The sequence below is a fragment of the Protopterus annectens genome, chromosome 9.part0 (assembly GCF_019279795.1).
Source record: "Protopterus annectens isolate FY-2018-M chromosome 9.part0, PAN1.0, whole genome shotgun sequence".
NCBI lineage: Eukaryota > Metazoa > Chordata > Ceratodontiformes > Protopteridae > Protopterus > Protopterus annectens.
This window is the reverse complement of record NC_056743.1, coordinates 221,176,451-221,194,926: the sequence shown is the minus strand read 5'-3', so window position 1 is coordinate 221,194,926 and position 18,476 is coordinate 221,176,451.

The window sequence follows — 18,476 nt, the reverse complement described above, 5'->3', positions numbered from 1 at the left end:
AAATAATTTATCCTCTGATCTGCTTAAAGTAATACTTAAATGTACTGTACCATGTGTCATATGTTACTACTTCACCATGTAATACTGTAATGTTTCAGCTCTTTCACCCACTGAACTGACTGGGCAAAAAAATGCATGTTGATATATTTAGAATGCAGTATGATGCAGAGTTTAAATTTCAGGGATTCTTCTATGTCATCTGATCAGGTCATAAAGCATCATTTTCAAAAACCTTCCTTTGAGATTAAATCAAGAATTTTCAGATGCATCTCGGAAGACATATGTCACCACACGCACAGCTATGTATGATGTCAAAGTTCCTTTCACTAACCCAGCAAGCACTATATAGTTCTCTTATGGGTATTAAAAATGCCACCGATTTCTCAGTCCTAGAAATGGGAGATGAATTTAACGCAAGTAACCTGTGCATTTTATGAAGCTGATGTAGACGGCATTATTTTCAGCCACAGCTTCAGTTAAAATGTAGAATAATCAGCTTTCACTGCAAAGCAGTATAGATATAAATCCCAAATAAGAGGATGTCTGTATTAATAATGCACACTTATGTACATATTAATAATACATGCTTATGTTCATATTAATGCACACTTATGTATATATTAATGCACACTTACGTATATAATAATGCTCACTTGCATCTCTATTAATAATGCACGTATATAATAATGCTCACTTGCATCTCTATTAATAATGCACACTTGCATACATATTAATACACACTTGCACACATATTAATGCACACTTACACACATATTAATAATGCACACTTGCACACATAATGCACACATAATGCACACTTAGGTGCATAATGCACACTTATGTACATATTAATAATGGACACTTAAGACCAACAGCAAAGGAGACAGATTTTCTCCATAGGAGAAACAATGGGAACATGTAGGTAAACTGATTTCCATTTAAAGGAATGTGATTTAAGTGAAATGGAATTATTATTATCCAAGTACATCAAACTTGTTTAATGTCATCAGTGTTTGATGTAGTTTAATGGAGCCTCCTGTTTGAAAATAATGAAATCGTACTTTTCTGTGATTTTCCTTTGAATAATAATTAATAGTAGTACCAAAAGTAGTATTTTTATGCTATGGCGGAAAGCTGCAAGTACAGTAACTTGACTTTTTTATGAGATGTTTGCCATGTCTTAATTGTTGCACAACTGTGGAGATGGTTCATGGTAGTCATAAAACGTCTCTCTGACCTTGCTAATTGACCAACGTTGTTGTTCTGCCTCAGAGACATGGTACAATCTCAATAAGACTGACCTCATTATCATGTCCATGAATTGAAAATTGCGCTGTTAGAAGTGACCACACTGTTATTTTAGAGATTCATTACTTGTTCTGAAACTAGTTTTAAAAAGAAACAAAAAAGAAAAAAGAAACGGCTGTGGGTAAAACCAAGGTGCAAAAAAATAAGTAAAAATGTAAACACAATGCACCAAGGTAACACACAATAATGTTTAATGAAAACAAAAAGTAAAAGACAGAGGTGAGCGCTTTCGCAACAATAGTTGCTTCATCAGACAAAGATGAATAAGATATAAAATGCTGAATAAATACTGCATAAAATACATTTGCATATGCATAAAATGTTATATAATAAAAGTAGCAATAAAAATAAAAATGAACAATAAAAGCTGTCAATGTTTAAGGCGTCTAGCGTTCAAGAATGGAATCAAAGAGGTGGTACCATTGAGGCCTGGGTATCTTTCTACGTTAAGTTTCAGTATCCATTTCTGTTCATGGCTCTCTAACATTTTTTATATCTCCACCTCTCAGATTTCTATATATGTGTTGCAAGACAAAGAATTTGAAGGAATGAGAAGAATGTGTGCACATAACATGATTAGCAAGTGCATTTGTTTGCTTATTATTCCTAATGTCACGGATATGTTCTAAAATTCTGTCTTTAAAAGCCTATTCGTTTTTGTATTTTCTGCAGTATTTATTCAGCATTTTATATCTTATTCATACCATTACTATGCTCATGTTGTAACTGTGTCTTTAAATAACTTTTGGTGTATGACATCATTAATTCATGAGATAATTGGCTTTTTACCTATTTAAGCAATGCTATTCACTTGATCTTTGTCTGATGAAGCAACTATTGTTGAGAAAGCGCTAACCTCTGTCTTTTACTTTTTGTTTTCATTAAATGTTATTGTGTGTTACCTTGGTGCATTGTGTTTACATTTTTAGTTTTAAAAAGAGACCAAGCTAGAAAATAAAAGAATTAGTTGTCTTACTCATAAGAAATACCTTAAATTTGTGAAAACACTCAGTAGCAAATAACACATATATGAATAAGAATACACATAATTGAAGGTGAAATTAACAGTTGTATAGGAGGATACGATACATTAAAAATAACATTTCATGCATCCCCCCTGCATCCTTCCACAAATGATTTGATGACACTTTCCTACACAACACTGATACCAATTTACAGTTCACTTTAATCATCCCAGAATATTTTAATACCCACTTCCCATGACATATAGAACAACTTCTAAGTCTGTTTCTAGCCTTCAGTAACTTAGCACATTTGGGCACAACACACAATCTCACACGTGGAAACATTGCCTTAATAGATAGCCCTTCTGATTACAAATCTACAAATAGATGCATATTGCAGTCAACTGTGCTGTATACTCTGTGATTGGTTTCTTATCCTATATCTTTTTGCCATTAAAATAGAAAAGACATCTTCAGTGACAATAATTTGCTGGTTGTTCTCAAAACGTAAAGAAAACCAGCGTATAAAAGTCTAAAATATTGTTTGAATACTACTTTTCAAGAGGCTATTCCTAACAGTGCCCTTCTGTTATTCAGTTCCATCATCCACACTGTAATGAAAAAATGTTTCCTCTAGCACTAAAAGTATTAGAGGTAAAAGCTGACCTAGATAGATTCTGAAATTAGAAATCAAATTAAATTAAAAGACAAAGCATGACTCATGTGGAAAACCACTAATAGTCAAACAATAAAGTATTACATAATCTGTTTAAACTGTGCAAGTTACAGATCAAAATAACAAAACCCACATATCTCAAAAATAAGCAAGCACCCATGGCACCCTAACTAAAACTGTTTTGGAAAATGCTAAAAATATCCAAACGTAGGGACACCTATTAGAACTTCTGCCAACAACAGTCCCACATTACTGAACAAAATCAAGGCTCTTTTACTTCTGTCCTATCAAACAACTAACCATGCATCTGTCTACAAAGTTGATAAAGCTATGCAAGCTTAGCTGAATAGCATCACACCAATATTTAAGAGCTCATTGTTTCAGTCCATTCCCACTTGTACTTTCAAGTTATTTCTTCCCAAAAATGTCTTCACGCTATTTTAAAAAATCTATCTAAGCAAACCACAACCTGTATATTATTCTCCCTACCTTCCTTCAGACAATAGCCTCCCACCTAAAAGCACTGCCACCCAATATTAACCTATGTCCTATAATAGGGATTTTAAATATTTAAATATATATATAATATATATATATATATTTAAATATATATAATATATATATATATATATATATATATATATATATATATATATATATATATCTGCAATGAAATCACAGACAACACCAGTAAGTATGACACCCTATCTGACTCTTAGCTGAAAGTCCACGTTGCTCATAGTACACCACCATCTCTTCAACAGAGGACAATATCTAAAATTTTGTTGAAAAATTATGGATCTCTGAGCTTTCAAAATGATACATTAGTCTTTCCTTGCCAATAAACACAGTCAACTAGAATTTGGTGTAAACATCACTAACTAAACACAAAAATAAATTAAAGGCAGAACATTTAAGATTCAAACAGGAAACCATCAATCAGAGGAAAGAATCTCCACATATGGCATCCATTAGGATCAGTGTTTGGTTACCTTTTTATTATAACCTGTTTATTAAGAACTTAACTTCCATCTCCAAGCTCTTCTACTGTACACTAATTGCATCACTCTCATTAGAACAGGGCCAGCATTAACTAACAGAGGAAAACAAATGCAGTCCAATCAAATGCTTAGTATAATTGGCAAAAGACAATACACATTTAGTTAACTTTACAAAATCCACCTATGTTGTATTCAGAACACATATGACAATGAACCCGTGATACAGGTTGTGGTATGTTTTAATAGTTAAGGTGTTAACCTCAAAGACACAGGGTACAGAGTTTGGTTCTCATCTTGGGATGGGAAATTGGCAAGGCTTAAAATGGCCCACAAAGGCAACTAGCCTAGTACTTACCTATGAAACTACTACGGACTCAAATAAAAATGCAATAGACAAAGCCAGTGTACAGGAACCTTAAAGGAACACTTTTTTCTTTCAAAAACAAAGCAAACATGCACTAGTTAGTGTAAAAGGACACCTGACAGTTTCTTACTCTCATCTATAGCTACCTTACTCCAGAATTAAGAAAAACACTAGAAATAAATATATCAGTCCATAAATGAGAACATGGCTTACACCTGATATCCATAAACTCAAGTAGAAACATGCTACTAAAACAAATGAGAGTACATTTGTAGACTCAACTTACTTGTCCCACATGCCATTTTCCTCTTATCCTTAACACTCAGACTTCTGCATTATCCTTACTATTCCCAATTTATTCACACGCTAGCTAAAAAAAAGAATATATATATATATATATATATATATATATATATATATATATATATATATATATATACATATATATATATATATATATATATATATATATCATACAAGCTCTGTGCATCTCTGGTGCTTACTTTTATACTACAAACTATGCTAAGTTCATCTTAACATCTGAATAAGAGGTTCCACAAGATATTTCCCATGGGCTAGAATCATCTTCCCACAAAAAATAAAATAAAAATGACTCAAGTTATAGCAACTTTAACAATCTATTAACGCACTTCAAATATAGGTATATCTGTTACAAATTGGATGACAGAGGCTTGCAATCTCTCACATACCACTATGTGTTAAGAAAGTATTGATTCTTCCCTACTTGTAAATAAAATGTAATGCCACTGATTCCCTTTAAAATTAGTTGTTGAAACAAACACTAAGGGCATTTTATTCTTTGTAAATATTGTAAAAATATTCTATGTAGCAAAGAGCTCCTGTTGCTTAATCAGCATGTTAAAGCTGTTAACATTCTTTTAAACTGACTTGTTTGTGATAGTCACTGAAAACTAAAATATTTATACAATGCACATACAAAAAGAATGAAAGAGACAGTCTGAGTCTCCCAAAACAATCCACCACCCTTAAAGGAGACGCATTAAAGTAAATTTTCCTTTAGTGTAATTTAGAAATGCTAAGTGAAATTATTAAACTAATACATGGTTAGTGAAATAATCTGTGAAGCTGTAAATGGCTGAGAATGAAGCAGAAAATAAATATAGATGATGTAGTGATGTCCAAAATTCGATATATCACTGGAACACTTAAACACTCGTAGAAATCCAATTATGAATGCCAAAATGATGAATAAATCAGGATTTTATTAGACAAGTGCTTTCGCTATAAATAGCTTCCTCAGGTCTGTTTTATACAAATGCATTTGAATTTATCACCACTTTTATAGTCCTGTAATTCAATTAAAAGTAGTCTCATTACATATTTAAAAGGGAAACATTTGTTATTTAAAAATATGTCGAAATGTCTACAATAAAAACATATGTCGAAATGTCTACAATAAAAACATATTGCAAATATGTGCAAAAAGATTTGTTAGAATAAAGACCATGTGTATGAGTCATACGTATATATGTATGATATGTAATAAATAATAAATAGTATATAATATATAATAAAATTCATGTGTGTATGTAGCAGCAGTAAATATGTGTTTTTTTATCTATTTCTATTATTTAAAACCATGTTTGTATCTAATATATGTGTGTGTGTAGGAATATGTATGTAAAAATATTTGTGCATATAGTCAATTCCAGTACATCCTGCAAGAATTAAGTATACACAACCATATATATGTAAATCCATACAATACTGCATGTACATGTTTGTTGTATGTAATAGGCTCTGTCTTTGCTCAGATATCTAATAATAAATGAACATTCATCATATATGAACTTCTGAAGCCTATGCACAATGATATAAATGCATTAACATATAAATACGAAAATAAATAATTAAGTAGTGGAATATGTTGATGCATATTATAGCTGAATATATAACTATAACGAATGCTAGAGCATATTTCCATAAAGTTAAATGAGCCTATGCATAATAAAATAATCCACATTTAAGTTGTGAAATATATGCATATAAAACTCACAAGTCATATACATATAGATGTGCAAAGACATATCAAGAAACATCAGAAATGTCAGAAATACATAATTTTACACACTAACTAACATAAAGTAAATGTGTGCTAAAAATAACACAATGATAAAAAACATAATGATGTATGAACCTTAAGGTAACCCTCCTATTAAGTATACATCTCACTTAATTTTCCTTCTCTTCCTTATCATTGTGTTATTTTTAGCAGGGCATTTACATGTCAAATGTCTGGAAGAAGTCTCCCAAAATAACACCCTGACCAGTTTGTTTGCAGCCGGTGATATGCTAGAGTGCCACAAATGAAATACATCCATTCCACATAATCTCTTTAAAATGTATTTGATTTTGAGAAAATGTAAATTTATTGAATCCCCTTTTTTGTTAACAGCATATGATAGATGCCTTTAAAGCCTTCTGAAGTTATACAAAACCTCCTAAAGGTCTGGCAGCAATTGGGCTCGCAGCTGCTTTTGTCAGTGGTTTATTGCACCCCATTTGAAATCAGCTAAACATGTTTGTTTAACGTGGCTAAGTTTGGGGCTTCATAAACTTGTTAATCAGATTCAGTATTTAGCAGACACCCTTATTCATAAGAAACAAAACTGACAGAGGAGTGACCAAAAAAAAAATTATTAAACGTACAGCTTCAACAGTTTACCAAAAATAAAAAAATGACATCATAAATTAAAATTTTTTCAAAATGAATAAAACATTTTCTCAAAATTTTAATAATATCCCAAATCCACATGAACAGGGATCACATTCAAATCAGTTACCATTCAGTTGGGACTGTTGACAGACCAGCATGTTAACTTTGTTGTATGGAAGGCTTTCTACATGGCCCACCTCATAAGTAAGTATATTTGGTGCAGGAACAAGGAGGTTATAACACCCCTGTACTCCTCCCTTATCAGACCCATTATGAGTACAATGCCCCCTTTGGCATGTATCTTGCCAAGCACATGCTGCAGCTGGAGAGACCACAGAGGTTCCTGACCAGGAAGATCCTGGGTCTCAAACATCTGACCTATACAGATAGGCTAAAAGCACTGTCCCTCTACTCAGTCTCATGCAGAGGTGACCTGTGTCTGGCATGCAAGGCAATCTCAGACACAGCCTTGATGGAGTTACTGCATATCCATAAGTCAAATTCCACTCATGCAGCCCACATGCAAGGCCTCAACCTGGTGTGTGACATTAATAGAACTTGTTGGCTAGATAGATTTCTGTTCCAAAGAGTCCCCCATCTGTGGAATAGACTCCCTCTCCATGTCAGGCAGAGTACCTCTCTAGTCCTCTTTAAAAGAAACCTAGATAACTGGATGGGAAACAGGAAAATACACCCTGAGATCCCACCTGTGTCCCTGCTGGACATGGGAAACAGATGTTGACTTGGTGGGAACATGGATGAAATTTATGGCTAGGCTTATAAGGCCCTCCAGGCCAATAAGAACAAATGAACCTATAAGTTTAGTAAAAAAAAATAAATCAGCATTTTTATCTACATTTTTAGCTTAGTATAAAATTAGTTTTTAACCATGTCATTTAAAAAAATGCTGCCTCAGGGTCAAAAAATAAAACTTAACATTTTGTACTTTTTCATGTTTTTGCGTATGCTTTTGCAAAGAAACACAGTGACCTTGTAAGATGTGTGTAATTTTATTTTAACCCTTTACAAACCCTTACAACTCTTCCAGGAGTTTGCTATAGATAAGTCTTCCTTTCATCTCTACAAACAAACTATTATGCTTCCAGGCCCCATCCTTTCATGCAAGCTTATTTGTCAGAAATGATTATTAGTGGCGGAGCCTAGATGCCTAACTGAAAGCAGCAAATTTTCTGAGCTCCACATATCCATACTTAAAAAAAAAAAAACAGGAAAATCTTATTATTCTCAAATAATTCTTGAAAAATCTTATATGTGAACCTCTTAGCTATAGAACTACCAATTTTGAAGAAAAAATTCTGAAATTTTCCTGTCAAATAAACCTGAAGACTAATCAAGCTGTGTGGAAATAAGCAACTCCAAGAACTCTCACTCAGACTACTCTGAAAAGAAAAATCCAACTGATGTCAGTTACCCTTCAGGATCTATCTCTGAAGATGGACAGATTTATTGAAAACTTAGAAAACCTTAAAGAAAATTGCCAAAAGCAAACTGATGTCTTTAAGGATATTCTACAGCAACAGCAATTAAAACTATCAGATATCGAAACATCTCTAAATGATACTGATGGAAGGCTAAAAGAAGAAAAACATCATTGCGAATTTCTACTACAACAGAATACTTGGCTAACAAATAAAATAGATTATATAGAAAATAGGAAAAGAAGAACAAACATAAGGATTTTTGGTATTCCAGAGAAGTCTGAGGGAAAGGACATCATCTCATTCTTCAATTCTTGGTTACCTGAAATCTTAGAGCTGAAAGGTTTATCCTATGGAATTGAGAGAGCACATAGGGCTATTGGAAAACCACTTCCTATTTCACCTAATTCATCTCCAAGATCTGTAGTGGTTAAATTTCTATCATTTATGGACAAAGAACTGGTTTTGAGATCCACATGGAGGAAAAGTCTACTTACTTACAAACAATCCCAAATAAGATTTGTATTGGAACAAAGAAAGAAAACTTGGCCCTTAGTGAAATTCCTAAAACAAAACAAAATAAAGGCACAACTTGTATGCCCTGCCAAAATCAGAATTTACCATAACAATGACATGAGAACTTTTAATAACATTGAAGAGCTTCCTTCATTACAAATAACAATATAACCTCACTACCAGAAGAAATGGATTGGTCAAATCTTACTTCCTTAAAGAGAACCTCGTGTAAGAATACTTGGACTGATGTGAGAAAGAAAAAACAAAAGACTGATATTAAGAACATTGATACTACAAATTCTCTCAAAGCATCAACTAAGGTATTACTCTCATAGATGGCTTTTATTTCATGAATTCCTTATTCTATCACTTTAGACATATAAATAGTTTTTAAAAGTGTCATCATTTATACGTTAATGTAATAACATAGCTGGGGAATTGATGGAGTTATGGTGTCTGAGTTATACACTTCTATTTGCTTGGATAGTTTATTTCTCCAGTTAAACTCTCATTCACAGAGCATTAGTATCTTAAGAGATGTAAATGTTATCTCAAACTTACTAACATGACAAATACTATTCACTGAGGTAAAATTCTAATAGTTTAAATTTAACTTTTTATAACGTGTCTTAAAATAAACACTTCTTGAATATTTTTTACCATTTTCCCACAAGTATGAGAGAAAACGTTAAAGAAATCCACTTACTAGCAGTTTAAAATTCTAAAGAGCCATTAGTGGCTAAAACTGCTTTAAAATATAATCTCGAGCTCTCTAGTCATGTTATTGCTTCTTTATCTTCACTAAAATGGTCTGGCATTCTATTTGTTATATCTGAAACATGTTGCAGGTTGAAATCATAGAATACCTTTTTGGTCCATGAATTGAGTGCTTCACACACTCCCACAGTGGTTATCTTGACAGCCAAAATGAACAAACGAACATTGATCCAAACAGCAGTCTTTTTGAAGATTAATTTCTACTGCAGCAACAGGATTTCTGAATCATAGACTGGATGATAGTTAATGGGTGGGAAGGAAACTGTATTATATAGTGCAGAAAGCACAGGTTGTTCCTGTTTCCTTTCTCCAAAACGTTATTCAATGCTTGTCTTCTTTATGAAAACGTCTCGTATCTGACAGCTGATTTTACACGAGGGCTGCTTAGTCTCTTTCATGGTATTGTGTTTTAGTGTAAGTTATCTTGTGGGAGCTGCTTTACTTGTGGGATTGGCTGTTAATGTATGTGAAGATTAAATTTAGTTATACTTAAGATCCGTTCGACATACATTTATTAAAAACTCCCTCCTCACTGCCAAAGTAGCTCCATAAACATGAAAGTTAGCATCATGTGAGCTTATCATTAACCGCTGTTTGTTTTGAGCAGTAAGATTTACAGAATACTCAGTCAGAAAATGTATATGAAAACTAGGGAAACGACAGCTGAACACATGACAGATACCATTAATAATAATTACACTGCTGACTTAATTGAGGAAGAGGCACTGTTCTAATCTAATCTAGCAACTGTGAACTGCTCTCTAATGAAAGGCATTTGATTAATGTTGTTAGCGATGTGCATGAGAACTGTAATTATACTTCAATTCTGAAAGGAATATAAAAGAATTCTAGTGCTAAAAGAAACACTATTATTCAACTACTGGTTATTTCTAAATGTAAAGGTATGCTCACTCAGAAGCATCTTATCTTGATTATTTTGAAATGGCTAAACCTACAGAAATCCATCTAACAAAGGCACTTGGTTCTCTGAAATAATTGCTAGTGCGAGGTATATTACTATACATATTCAGGTAGAAAAAAAAGATATATATATATAAAGGGATTGTCAGAAGAATTCCACAGCTATGTATACAAAATAAATGTGGAGATAGGTAATGACTAATAGACACAGTACTTCTGTTGTCAGCTGGCATGTAGTAAATATTTCAGTAACTGGGTCACAGGATGCCCTGTATGCCAGACATAGCTCGACTATTAGCGGTCTGTAAAACTCATAGTAAAGTGATATGGCTCTCAGTCTGTCCATGTAGGACATTTTGTTTAGGCACTGCTTTCTTTTAGTAAGGTATTTTTTGTGGACATTTCAGTTTGCGTGTCTGGGCAAATTCACATTGAAGGGGGCATTATAATCAATGACTGGCTAAATGAATGGCTAGGTAATAGTCAGGTCAGCTCTTAGAGAGAATAATGTGGCAATTACTAGGGATACAAACAAGTGTTTCAATACACACTAAAACTGCCGAGGAATGAATGAATTATGCTGTAGGTACTTCTGCTTCATTTGGCTCAAAATCTAGATTCAGATCAGGAATGATTACAACCATAAGAGACACAAATGAGTTGCAGCCTTCTTTAAATAAGACTAGAACATAGAGACAAAACAGAGAAAGAACTAGAGAGTGGGAAGGAACTGCCATCCCAAAAATGAAGACAGGTAGGGTAATACATATTCCATATGTTATCGCACTTGGTAAGAACAGAGATACAAATGTTATTAACGTCAACCAAAGGAGTTGCCTTTCGAAAAAGGAAAACAATATTTATAACTGGTTAAACTTCTACTGTATCAAATGTTTTGGAAGAGAGTAACTACTTACTTAAACCAATGGTTAGAAGAATTAAGAGCCTGTATCTGAGTTGAATGGTGAAGAAACTTATCCCCAGTGATTGGGTTGGAAAGATAGGGGTGGGAAAAAGAAGCAGTGCCCTTTCATATGGGTTTAGTTTGGCAGATTAGGTGGGAAAGTTAGTAATTACTATTCTAAAGTGAATGTACAGAAATTTTAATGCTATTGAAAAATCAGCAAACATAGAAAAATAAAAACTGTGCATATAAGTTAGAGCCACTGTCAGAGAAACAGCAGTAGACTGGTACACAGTAATCACATTCTGTTTATGGTATTAACATGCTTCTTTGTTTTTTCCTTTTAATTTAAATGACAATAATTGTAAGACGCTAACTAGATTCCTGCCATGTCAAATGATAAGTGAGTCACAAAAAAGGGAGGAAAAAAAAAAAAGAAAAAACACATAAGAGGTGAACGGCTTTACATGATTAATAAATCCTAAACATTTCAGAAAAAACTAAGGACACTTTGGGAAGTTAAACTATATGTAGCACAATATATAGTGAGGGACTTAAATGGCTTGTCCTATGATACATTCTAAATAGACAATGTGATCTATGGTTTGATAGCTGTGAAATGGAAAGGTGGAAGACCTTAAACTATTTGATGGTCAAGACAGTCAGTTATCTGCCCTTCTCAATCTTCTAGAATAATATTTATGGAGTGATTTCAATCAGTTTTATCCATTCTGACTTGTATTTCAAGATATAAAAAGATTTTGTTAATCATAAGCAACCACATAAGTAACTGCTATTGAATATAAGGTATTAGTTGGCCTTCAAGTTGAATGGGTTACATATTTATATATACAATAAACCTGAATATGTTATTTACTAAAGAATAAGTCATGAATTATTTCCAATTGGAAAATGGATATTACTAAAAAAAAAAGAAGAAGAATGTATTGCTATTGCTATCATAAATTTGAGATTATTATTACCTGGACATTTATTTATAACCAGATGATGGAACAGAAATGTCCACACAAACAGTGAACTAACCTATGTATCTTAAGTAAAATGTTTTGAATTTGAACATATGAATTTAATTTTAAATTGGTAATTTACATGATATAAAGTTATTTATTAACAAGCGAATATTTAAGCTAAAAGTTTATGCTCTTCACTCATATTGTAAGATGTTAATAGAGTGAAGTATAAACAAAACATTGAATTATTACTTTTATTGTTTTTAACATAAGAAAAGAATGACTAATTCCAATGTGATTGTTAACATATTTAGCATGGCTAAAATCTCTATTGTAAACAAAAATAAGCATAAATATGTTCAGACTTTTAACTCTCAATGTGATATATTAACTGTATAACTGAATTAGAAGATATAAAGGAATCAGAAATTTAAGATGAAACTCACTTTCAATAACAATTAATTAATTTTTATTGAGCACTCTCTCATCTGTTCAAATAGTAACTTATCTTTCTTTAAACAAATTATTTATTGTATTTATTGTATTATAAATTTTCTAAAAATTTGGCTTATACTATTTCTTATATTGACAAAATATACAAGTGCTATGATAGATAAAAGGTTTTGTTAGTCTAAAGATCATTTGCAATAAAGAAACATACTTGAAGTTTGAAGAAAATTAGAACAAATATGATTAAAACTCTAATTTTAACACTTTATTTACTGAGTAAATGTTGATATAGATATTAAAGCACTCACTGATTGCTTCATACCTATAAACATATAATAAGTTACAAATCTTCCCACATGCTTAATACTATGAAATACTCCTATTGTTACCAACTCTTAAATTCATATAAAATAGAAATTATTAGAATATTATATTGGCTTTGAATATTTCATCCCCATACTATCATTATTATAAGAGTAATGCTAATCAAATTATCACTTTAACTCTGAGTAAAAGATGAATTACTTTGATGAGCTGATTTTTCAAAGAATATAGTTTCAATGTTTGAAATGCTCTTTCACTAAATTTAAATATTTTTAGATAGCTTCAAAATTTCAATAAATGGAGCTCAACCTTTCATGTCGTTTCCCATGCTGTTGGCAAACTTGAGGGATAATCTGACTGAACTCACTAGTTCACTCAGATTAGAAGTGTTAATCACTCCATGTTTGTGGAATAGTTTAGTAAAATTATTATTTATTCAAATAAAATGTGTTGTTACTTCATTATTCATTATCTACTTTATTTGTCCCAAATTGAAATATTTGTTAAATTATCAAAGAAAAGTTCATTCAATTTCTAATACTCTTTAATAAAAGTATATTTTCACAAATCTTCAACGATGAAAGAACCATAACAATGTCGCTTTCCAAAATTATAATATAATTATCTATAAAAATGACAGACATAACATTGCTTTCTTCAAAATATTAATGGTTTAAATAGTCCAATGAAAAGATCAAATTTACTACGATATCTAAAATTACAAAAAGGACAAGTTATATTCCTACAAGAGTCTCATTTTAAAACTGATGATAATTTTACTTGGATACCTAATAACTACTTAATTCTATCTCATCCTTCATATAAAAAAAAAAAACTAGAGGAGTCTTAATTCTTTGGAGAAAAAGTGTGGCTAATCCTCAGATTATTCACAACTATGAAGATAAAGAGGGGCTATTATTAATTGTAATAATAAGATTTCAGAATAGAATGTGGACTCTGATAAACGTATATTGGATTCCTGGAAAAGGAATATCCTCAGTTAAAAAGCAAATAGAATTAATTAATAACGTAAATAAGGGTATATTAATAATAGGGGGAGACTTTAACTGTATTATAGATAACTCAGAGACAACTAATAAAAGAAACCTTCATCTCACTTCCACAGGAAAATATCTCAAGAAATGGACAGAAAACTTAAAATTAATTGATACATTTAAGTTTAAAGAATCTAACTCATTATTGTACTCATCATGATTACAGATTCAACACTTAATTAAGAATAGATAAAATATTTATACCTCCAGATTTAAAAAGGAAAATAATACAATTTTCTATTATTCCATGTCCTCTCTCGGATCATAACTCTCTAATCCTTAAATTTCAAATAGATTTTAAAAGATTAAATTTCACTTCAAGAATACCAGCTTACATTACTAAATTAAAACAATGTAAGCCATTGTTAGAGTCAGAAATTTAATATTTTTTTTAGAAACAAACCGCACTGATGATACAAATAATATAATATTATGGGATACTTTAAAGGCCTTTTATATGGTAAAATTATATCCTGGTTCAACAGGAAAACAAAAGAATGGGAATCAGAAATGCACAACATTCAAAAACAAATAGAAATTAATACAAACATCTCTGATGTAAGTAGTCCTCAGGCAAAAAAAAAAAAAAGAAATTGAGGAATTAAATAAAAAATACAATGAAATCCTAACTCATAAGACAAATTTGGCACTGGAAAAATTAAAATTTAGTTCGCACTCAGTATCTCCAAACCAATTACACAACTTAGCAATGAGAATAAAAAGGCAAAATATGGAAAATAATATTACAGATATTGTCCATGATGGGAAAGGTAATAAAAAAGTGTCAGATATAACTGAAATTTTAGAAGCTTTTAAAGTTCATTATGCTTACCATTATGGAAATAATAAAAATAAATCTAATTTTGTAGGATTAAAAACAAACACTATCATAATAAATAAAATATCTGAAAAATTAAAAATCGATATTGAAAAACAAATCTCTCTCAAAGCAATGACAAAATTAGAGAGTGTAAAAATAACAAATCACCAGGAATAGATGGTATAATAATGGAATTATATAAGATATTTCCAAATTCAGCAATTTCTTTGCTTCATAGGACTCTAAACAAAGTACAAGTTCAAAACATAATTCCACCATCCTGGAGGTATTCATTAATTACTCCAATAAAAAAGAGAACAAGGATTCTTCCCTCTGTAGTTCATATAGACCAAATTCCTTACTCAATAATGATTACAACATATTTATGAATATATTAGTTAATAGAATTAAAAAATCCTTGAGTCAAGTCATAAATGAAGACCAAACAGGTTTTATTCATGGCAGGCATACTTATGACATTATACAAAGAATTCTAACTTTTATTGACATATTGAATGGGGATAATCTAGAAGCTCTCATCATTACATTAGATATAGAAAAAGCCTTTGATTCAGTGAATTGGGATTATTTATTTATAATCTTAGAACTTTCTGAGTTTCCTTTAAATTTTATTAATTTGATAAAGAATATATACAAAGATAATTTGGCCTATGTAAAGTTGGGCCCGTTCACATCAGAAGCCTTCAAAATTGCTAAGGGTACTAAACTAAGTTGCCCTATATCTCCCATCCTATTTGCCTTGTCAATAGAACTATTTACGATAACAATACATATAGATCTAAAAATTAAGGGATTAAATATTTATAATCAATTTAATTCTAAGATTATGTTGTTTGCTGATGATATATTACTCACTTTATCTCTAAATGAAGAATCCATACAGGAGTTAGACATACAAGTGAATTTTTTTTATTAATTCTGGTCTTTGTTTTGATAAATCCAAATCAAAGCATATCTTACTAAACAGAAAGGAGGACTTTCACTAGAGAGAATGTCATATACTTGGAGAAAGAGTCTCTTCTTTAGAATATTTAGGAATTATTTTATCTGATAAAATAAATACTCCTCTGACTCTAAATTATAATAAAATTTTAAGCTCAACAAGAACACATATAGGAAATTGGAATAAATTACATTTAAAACTTGATAATAGATTGCAGTTAACAAAAATGATATTACTTCCAAAAATAAATTATATAGTTCAAGCTATACCCATAATTCCAAATAGAAAAAATTCTAAAAGAAATACATAAAATTCTTTTAAATGTTCTATGGTACCCAAAAAAGAGCAGAATTGCTTTTTTTCATCATATTAGGCCATGGAAATTAGGAGGAATTAACTTTCCAGATATAGAGACATACATCAAAGCCTCTATCTTTAAAATAGTTTTGAATTGGATAAACCCAAACTTCTCTTCTGCATGGAAAATTTTGCATATGGTTATTTTTCTTAAATGAAAACAAATTAACAAAAAAATTATCATTGAATAATCACAAGAATATATTTTGGCACATGTGTTAATTTTCAAAATAATACTTCAAAACCCACCAATCTAAAATACTTAAATTATATCTATAATTTATTTAGAACTTTCATAAACTCCAATGTTGACATAAAACTATGGTTTGAATTATTAATTCAATTTAATATCTCAAAAAAATGTATAAATAAAATTCATGATTGAGCATGTTAATTGGGAATCTAAAAACTTTATATGCTGGATCCAATGTATAAACAACCTCAAAGTATTAAGTAGCCATCAAGCCATAAACAAATTTGATATAACAAATGTAGATTGGATAAATCTCCAAAAAAATTACTTTATTCTAAAGATCTATGCAGAATTATTAATGATTCACCCTTTAAATCTAAACCAAAATTCATAAACTATGTATATGAATCGAACTATAACAATTATAACTGGTCAAATTCAATTTCAAAATTATATAAAATTCTAATAGTCTATAAGATTAAAACTGATCAAAACATTTGGAATTTTATAACTAAAGGTTTATCAACAAATCTTTCAAATGATTGTAAAAATAACTTCTTATATTCCATCAAACTAACTTATAATGTTCAAACTTGGAAATTTTTTACTGGGAAATTTTTGCATAGAGCCTTTTACACTCCTAGCAAAATAGCTAAATTCAATTATTCACAAAATGTTATTTGTTGGAGATGTTCTTTAAGATGTGAAGCAGATTGGTTACATATTTTTTATGACTGCATTAAAAAATATTGGGATGAAATTGGTAAATTTCTCCAAGCCATTTTTACTGATTCATTTGTCTTGACAAAATGTCTAATTTTTCTGAATGTTGATGAAACAGTAGTAATGAATAAAAAAGATCAATATCTTTTATGGAATATTTTGGCTGTAGCCAGAAAGTGTATCAGAAGGAAATGGAAATCCACTACCTCTCCATGCTTTGAAGACTTTTTGTTCTTACTAAAAGAGACTGCGCAAAAGGAGATAAAAGTCAAGGAAGAAATAATTTTTCCCAGAAGTTGGACAAATAACCCTTGGAACAAAATAATTTCACTTATTGGAATGACACAAGTGGATACAGTCTCTATCATATGAGATCAAAGAGACATAGAATTTTGTTGATTTGTGAAAAAAAAAAATTTTCTTTTTTCCATCTATTGAATGTCCTTTTTTTTTACTTTTTCTCATTGGGCCAGTTGTAAATATTGTAAATAACGTTATTGTTCTATTCATTATTATTGAATTGTAATCTAAATTTACTGTTTTTCTTTATAAACGAAATAAAAATTATTTGAGTAAAAAAAAAAAAGAAACGATCATTAGTAATACAGTTAATTCTTAGCTTCATTGTTGTGTGAACTGTACAGACACAAGGCACACTTAAAATCCTATGTCCTGTTCTACAAACACACAAGATGTTTCAAGCATACCTTTTTGGTAAAGCAACAAGAACTTTGGTCTATAAGACCTAAACAACCCACTGGATTTCTGTTTGCTATGATCCATACGTAAAAGGACAGGGGAAGTGACAGAAAGAGAGATTCATGCAGGATACGTTTTTATTTCCATTTTAATGATTCCGCCAGGTTGAAGCACCTGCCTAGTGGGAATAATTAAAAGAATAAAAGACCTGCTTTACATCCAAATGCTCCTTCTCTATGGCTGAATTCCTGTTTTGAGAAATGCTTAATTTCATTGATAAATTATCATAAGACAGCACTGCTCTCAGACCTGCCTTTGATGCATATGTACACAGGGCAAGTTCCTAAGTGA